The sequence below is a fragment of the Gekko japonicus genome, unplaced genomic scaffold (assembly GCF_001447785.1).
Source record: "Gekko japonicus isolate JY-2015 unplaced genomic scaffold, Gekko_japonicus_V1.1 scaffold961, whole genome shotgun sequence".
Taxonomy (NCBI): Eukaryota; Metazoa; Chordata; class Lepidosauria; order Squamata; family Gekkonidae; genus Gekko; species Gekko japonicus.
The window spans coordinates 443,744-451,783 of record NW_015175384.1 but is presented as its reverse complement, the minus strand read 5'-3'; the positions used below and the strand labels follow the sequence as shown (position 1 = coordinate 451,783).

Below are 8,040 nucleotides of genomic sequence, written 5' to 3'. Positions count from 1 at the left end.
CCCCCCCCCCAAACCGCGTTCGCTTGCTTGCTTGCGCCCGGCCAACTTTAGCCTCGCAGTCGCCGGCAAGGAGTGAAAGTGCAGACTCCTCAGGGGCAGGTGGAGAGGACGGGCTAAGGCCTGCTGGATCAGACCAGTGAGGGTCCATCTAGTCCGGGCTCCTGTCTCACACAGGGGCCAACCAGTTCCTCTGAAGGGCCAACAACAGGGCAGAGAGGCCGAGGCCTTCATAAGAACATCTGAAGAGCCCTCCTGGATCAGACCAGGGATCCATCTTGTCCAGCATCCTGTCTCACACAGGTGCCAACCAGTTCCTCTGGAGGGCCAACAATAGGCCAGAGAGACCAAAGCCTTCATTAGAACATCAGAAGAGCCCTGCTGGATCAGACCAGGGAGGGTCCACCTAGTCCAGCATCCTGTCTCACACAGCGGCCAATCCAGTCCTTCTGGAGGGCCAACAGCAAGGCAGAGAGACCGAGGCCTTCATAAGAACATCAGGAGAGCCCTGAGGGTTCAGACCAGTGAGGGTCCATCCAGTCCAGCATCCTGTCTCATACAGGGGCCAACCAATTCTTCTAGAGGGCCGCCAACAACAGGGCAGAGAGGCCAAGGCCTTCACAAGAACATCAGAAGAGCCCTGCTGGATCAGACCAGTGAGGGTCCACCTAGTCCAGCATCCTGCCTCCCACAGGGGCCAACCAGTTCCTCTGGAGGGCCAAGAGCAGGGCAGAGAGGCCGAGGCCTTCCCCTGATAAGAACATCAGAAGAGCCCCACTGGATCAGACCCATGAGGGTCCATCTAGTCCAGCATCCCATCTCACATAGTTGCCAATCAGTTCCTCTGGAGGGCCAACAACAGGGCAGAGAGGAAGCACCTGCAAAAGGTCCTGCTCAGAGAAACCCCAGGTGTCTCAGTAGGGCATAGTTGGAGAGGTGGTCCTGCAGGTATGAGGGACCCAGGCTGTGATGGGCTTTGTATGTGCTACCCAATCACTTCAATTAAGCCTGATAAGAACACCAATTGAAGCAGTATCACCCATTAGTGTTTAATTGAGCATATTTTCTGAGAGAGTTATCTTTTCCAGTACAATGAAATATTTAAAGCCAGACTTTAGATCCTGTGTCAGAACAAATGGTGAACTTCTCAGAGAGAACAACTTTATTTAAAACTAGGAGCAAGGCCTGTTATAGGACCAATACAACGAGTCCTAGAAGGATGTGAGACCTCCCCGTGGCCGTGGCGTGGATGTGCCGCCAAGACCCCGGGGTGGCTGCACGAGCCGTGACAGTGTCCCTGTGCAGGCGTGAGCAGCGTACTCCAAGCTGGCTCCACAGCTGGCCGGCCTGGTGGCTGCCTCCTCACTACAAACCATCCACGTGCATTGGTCCGGAGCCAGTGCAGCGGGATGGTCCTCCGCCCGGCATGGCACCTCAGCCGCATGACACCTGCGAGGGGAATGAGAGCCGGGTCACGCTGCCGGCCCCCTGGTGAGACCCCCGGATCAAGGAGCGGCAGAACGGGTCAGCACAGTGTCCATGGTGGTGGGCCTCGGAGGCGTCCAGCCTCCAGAGTGTCCATCCCGCCCTGCAGTTTCCCAGAAACTGAGGGCAAGATGCTGCCCGGCGGGTCTGTGGGTGGGATGGAGGTGACAGAGGAAGGCAATGCAGCCAGGGGATTGGCCCCCCTCCTGAGTGACAGATCAGGGACCCAAAGGCTGGGGAGGTGTGTGGAAGATTCACACGAAAACTCATATATATATAAGGAGAGATAAAGCATGCTCTTTGTATTAGGCAAGAATTTGATGAACAGGTGAAAGTTAACCATACAAGTACAGAAAAATGCACACAATAAAAATCAGGTCTACTAAGATTTCTCACACTTAGCTAAATACAAAAGCATTACAGTTCTCAAAATTTAGGCAAGTCAGTTTTTAAATGGGAAGCCCGGAACACATGATATGCTCACCCAACAGAAGGTCTTTTCTGACTGGAAGCCACCAGTAGAAAGCCTCATTAGACCCTTACACAACACTTTTGACAGAGCAAAAGAAATAAAACTTTTGAACTTAAACCTGTGATTGTCCTCCAAACAAAACAATTTGGACCCTAAAGTGATTGTGCAAATGAGTAACTGTACTAGGGGGATTAGAATACATCTTGTAAACTGCCATTAAATTCTCAAAGCAAGGTTAGATGACAAAAGACTGCAGTTCGTAATTCCAGAGCAATAAATCTATTTCTTCAGTTATACTAATGAACTGTCAAGGTTGAGAGATGGTTCTGAAATTTTGGTACTTTTCCTGACCAAGAATTGAACTTTACAGAGATTATGAAAATACATAATACAGAAACATTCATAAATATACTTAAAATAATGAAAATGCAACATATTTCCTCTCCCCTGTGTGCATTCTTTGGTGGTAAGTAAGGTGTGCACTCTGACAGAAACCTTTTCCACACTGCAGGCATTTGTATGGTTTCTCCCCTGCTTGAATTCTTTGATGGGAAGTAAGGTGTCCAGTCTTCCTGAAGCTATTTCCACATTCCAGGCATTTATATGGTTTCTCCCGTGTGAATTCTTCAATGGGAAGTAAGAGTGTTACTCTGACTTAAGCTTTTCCCACACTCCAGGCATTTATATTTCTTCTCCCTTGTGTGTGTCCTTTGGTGGGAAGAAAGGTGTGCACTCTGACTGAACCTTTTCCACACTGCAGGCATTTATATGGTTTCTCCACGGTGTGAATTCTTTGATGGGAAGTAAGAGTGTTACTCTGACTGAAGCTTTTCCCACACTCCAGGCATTTATATTTCTCTTCCCCTCTGTGTGTCCTTTGATGGGAAGTAAGGTCTTCACTCTGACTGAACCCTTTCCCACACAACAGGCATTTATATGGTTTCTCCTCTTTGTGAATTCTTTGATGGGAAGTAAGTTTTCCATTCTGACTGAAGCTTTTCCCACACACTAGGCAGTTATATGGTTTCTCCCCTGTGTGAGTTCTTTGATGGGAAGTAAGTTTTCCATTCTGACTGAAGCTTTTTCCACACTCCAGGCAATTATATGGTTTCTCCCCTGTGTGAATTCTTTGATGGGAAGTAAGACTGGAACGCTGACTGAACCTTTTCCCACACTGCAGGCATTTGTATCGTTTCTCCCCTGTGTGAATTCTGTGATGGGAAGTATGACTGGAACTCTGAAGCTTTTCCCACACTCCAGGCATTTATATGGTTTCTCCCATGTGAATTCTTCGATGGAAAGTAAGACTGTTACTATGACTGAAACTTTTCCCGCATTCCAGGCATTTATATGGTTTCTCCCCTGTGTGAATTCTTTGATGGATGCTAAGATCTGAACTCTGAATGAAGCTTTTTCCACACTCCAGGCATTTATATAGTTTCTCCTCTGTGTGAATCTTCTGATGGCTACTAAGATATGAACTGCGACTGAAGCTTTCCCCACACTTCAGGCATGTATATGGTTTCTCCCCTGTGTGGATTCTTTGATGGGAAGTAAGAGTGGAACGCTGACTGAAGTTTTTCCCACACGCCGGACAATTATATGGTTTCTCCCCAGTGTGAATTCTTTGATAGGACATAAGATTGGAACTCTGACTGAAGCTTTTCCCGCACTCCAGGCATTTATGTTGTTTCTCCCGTGTGGATTTTCTGATGGACACTTAGTTCTGAACTGCATCTGAAGCTTTTTCCACACTCCAGACATTTATATGGTTTTTCCCCTGTGTGAATTCTTTGATGGGAAGCAAGACTGGAACGCTGACTGAAGCATTTTCCACACTCTGGGCAATTATATGGCTTCTTCCCAGTGTGACTTCTTTGATGGGAAGTAAAACTGGAACTCTGACTGAAGCTTTTCCCACACTCCAGGCATTTATATGGTTTTTCCTCTGTGACAATTTTCTGATTGACACTAAGGTGTGAACTGCGACTAAAGCTGTTTTGACACTTCAGGCATTTATATAGTATCTTCCCTGTGCGTGTTCTTTGGCAGGAAGTAAGGTTCAAACTCCCAATGAAGCTTTTCCCACACTCCAGACATTTATACGGTCTCTTCTCTGTGTGAATTTTTTGATGGACACTAAGGTGTGAACTGCGACTAAAGCTTTTTCCACAGTCCAGGCATGTATATGATTTCTCTCCTGTGTGAATTCTTCGATGGGAAGTAAGACTGGACCTGTCAGTGAAGCTTTTCCCACACTCCAGGCATTTGTATGGTTTCTCCCTTGTGTGAATTCTTTGATGGGAAGTTAGGCGTGCACTCTGGCTGAAGGTTTTTCCACACTCCAGGCATTTATATATTTTCTTTTTGTGCTCATACCTTAAAAAAAAAGTTGGCCTTAAAGGTGTCCCTGGACTTTAACTTTGTTCTATTGCTTTTTCCACAGTCCAGGCATGTATATGATTTCTCTCCTGTGTGAATTCTTCGATGGGAAGTAAGACTGGACCTGTCAGTGAAGCTTTTCCCACACTCCAGGCATTTGTATGGTTTCTCCCTTGTGTGAATTCTTTGATGGGAAGTTAGGCGTGCACTCTGGCTGAAGGTTTTTCCACACTCCAGGCATTTATATATTTTCTTTTTGTGCTCATACCTTAAAAAAAAAGTTGGCCTTAAAGGTGTCCCTGGACTTTAACTTTGTTCTATTGCTTCAGACCAACAAGGCTGCCCCCCTTGATCTACTCCTGGGACAGTGTAGCCTGGCTGCAGTGGCCAATGTGCATCGCATCACCCTGCTGTGCTGCAACCACAACGGCGACTTCTAAATTCTAAGGAAATTCCCCCAGTACGAGTCTTACCTGGGAGAGAGAAAAAAAATTACTTCAGGGTTTAGGACGCTAGCAAAGAAGTCAGTTTTATTTAAGAATGAATTCATCCTGATACAAGTCGTTTGAATTCACCCGCAAGCTGGGACAACAGAAAGTAAGATCCAGGTGGGCACCCAGATCAGTGTGAAGTGGCAGAACAAAGTTTGAGTCCAGGGGCTGCTTTAAAAATAATAATAATACTTTCCATTTATTAATCACTTTCCCCAGTGGGCTCAAAGCGATGTACAGTTACTCAGTATAGACAGGGGGCTAACAATGTTTGTAGGGGATAGGAAAGACAACATATATTCATTTTTAACTGCACGCGCCATCACTGCCTGGTGTAGACGTCTTCTGCCTTGGCTCCGCTGTTTTCCGCATGGCTGCTTGTTGGCCAGGCTTCAGGATCCGTATGTCAATCACCACACTGCCACCGCCTGGCCGGAACATCCATTGCAGGGATTCTTTCGTAGCCGAGAAGCTGTTTCGCCTTCCAAGCCTCGACCAGGATGTCTGACCGTCAGCTAACACCCTACCACAAGGGAGATTGGCGTGCTCTCTCTCTCTCTAAGAAGTGGTTCCCATTTTATCTACTCGCCGAAGCTTTTGAATCGCTGGGTGGACGATGAGCTGGGGACAACAGGCAGGCTGCTCACACCAGCACGGGGCTTGAATCAACACAGTTCAGATGTTAAGACAGTGGGATATACCCACTGTGCCACCGCTCCCCTTTAAGACCCACAAAGTTTAATTCTGGGTCTAAGCTTTCGTGGGCACGCACACTCCTTCCAATACATGAAAGCCAATACCTTGAATCAAACTTTGTTGGTCTTAAAGGTGCCACTGGACTCAAATTATGGCTTCATACCAACATGACTACCCAACTGAATCTGTATGTCCCATGAAGAAAGATTCAGGTGGGTTACTGTGTTGGCCTGTAGCAGCAGAACAAAGTCTGAGTTCAGGGGCACCTTGAAGACCCACAAAGTTTCATTTTGGGTATAAGCTTTCGTCACGGGCACGCACACTTCTCCAGATACTATTGAGATATATGTCAGAGTGATAGAGGTAGCAAGCAGTTACTATAGATCAGTTTGATCTGTTTGTCAGACCTAGCTGTCATGCTAGTAATCATGTAATTACAGCCAGGTGTTTTCTAGCAGGTGTTGCTCTTTCAGGTCTTGTTAGAGTTAGTGATTACATCACCTTGTTAGAGATTGGCTGGGGTTTAGCATAACAGCTATCAGTTTAGTAAGCTGGAGGGGACTTAGTTCTCATAGACTAAGGCACGACATGCTGTTCAATAGCCTGTAAATATCTGTATATATTCACCATTATAACTATATAAACTGTGCACCTTCATAACTGGTCAGTCTCCCACTTCTTATTTACAACACCCAATAGATACACGGAAGCTTATAACTTGAATGAAACTTTGTGGGTCTTAAAGGTACCATTGGACTCAGACTTTGTTCTCCTACAAAGATAGATCCCGGCAGGAGTCATTTCGTAGAAAAAGAGGTGCAGGAGCTCATTAGCATAACTCATTTGCATATGCCACACCTCCTGGCATCACCAGAAGTGTGTCAGAAGGCAACACCCACCACTCAGGCTCTACTGGACTGTTTTGGATTGCTAGGTATTGGGGGGGGGGAACGTACAGATCTGTCCTCGCAGGGGAGGGAGAGCTTGTACCTGAATAAAACGTGGGTCTTAAAGGTGCCACTGGACTGTTTTGGACCGGGGGGCCGGGGGGGGGCTCTGCAGCTTACCTGGCTGCTTCTTGCTTTTTGGGGGCTCTGCAACTTACCTGGCTGCTTCTTGCTCCTCGTGGCCCAACTGAGGGCTGCTAGGAGCAGGGGGTGAGGCTTGTTGCATGTGCCCGCCTCCTGGGCTCCTTACTGCCAGAGCTCCGCTTCTGTGCGTGCCTGCAGGAAATGACCCCTGGATCCTGGTGGGTCGCTGTGTTGGACTGAAGCAACAGAAGAAGTCTGAGTCCAGTGGCACCTTTAAGACCCACAAAATTTCATTCTGGGTCTAAGCTTTTGTGGGCACACACGCTTCTCCAGATACACGGAAGCTTATACCTTAAATAAAACTTTGTGGGTCTTAAAGGTCGAGGTTTACGAGATTATGCATGGGATACAGCAGGTCAAGAAGAAGTACTTTTCTCCCTTTCTCACAATACAAGAACTCGTGGGCACTCAGTGAAATTGCTGAACGGTCGGGTTAGAACAGATAAAAGGAAGTCCTTCTTCACCCAATGAGGGATCAACCCATGGAATTCACTGCCACCGGAGGTGGCGATGGCTACAACCATGGACGGCTTCAAGAGGGAACTGGATAAACATATGGAGCTTCTCCAGATACAGGGAAGCTTATACCTTGAATGAAACTTTGTGGGTCTCTTAAAGGTGCCTGGCTGGACTCGAACAGAAAGTCAGCTCATACTTTATAGAAAAAATAGAGACCCATGTGGGACAAACAGAGTTCTGCCCCCAAAAGCAGCCTGACTCTGGGGCAGGAGAAGGAGGAGGGCAGTGCTCCCTCTGAGCAGAGTCAGTGTGAGCCAGCTCACAGTTTTTTTAGCCTCCTGCTCGCACATTTTTGTCTCCACTCAGGAAGGGATGGGGCTCCAGAGCAGACTGATTTATGCAAGTAGCCAAGTCGCTGGCTCACAACTTTAATGCCAGCAGCTCACAAAGTAGAATTTTCGCTCGCAGGACTCCACAGCTTAGAGGGAGCATTGCAGGCAGTGTTCCCTCTGAGCTGAGTCAGTGTGGGCCAGCTCGCAGTTTTTTAGCCTCCGGCTTCCACATTTTTGCCTCAGCTCAGGAAGGGATGGGGCTCCAGTGCAGGCTGATTTATGCAGGCGCCCAATCGCTCGCTCACAACTTCAATGCCAGGAGCTTACAGAGCAGAATATTTGCTCACAAGGCTCCACAGCTTAGAGGGAGCACTGCAGGCAGTGTTTCCGTCTAAGCTGAGTGAGTGTGAGCCAGTTCGCAGTTCTTTAGCCTCCGGCTCACACACTTTTGTCTGCGCTCAGGAAGGGACGGGGCTCCAGAGCAAACTTAATGGATGCAGGAGCCCAGTCGCTCGCTCGCAACTTTAATGCCGGCAGCTCACAAAGGAGAGTTTTCCTTCACAGGACTCCACAGCTCAGAGGGAGCCGGCACTGGAGGGGGGGGGGGTTCCAAGGGGGGCCCCCCCGGGGGGGGT

At 48.0% G+C, this 8,040-nt stretch overlaps 1 pseudogene; it reads right to left on the bottom strand.

Moving 5' to 3' along the window:
- Window positions 1–2,366: 2,366 nt before the first annotated feature.
- On the bottom strand, window positions 2,367–4,579 carry LOC107122500 (annotated as a pseudogene).
- Window positions 4,580–8,040: the final 3,461 nt, after the last annotated feature.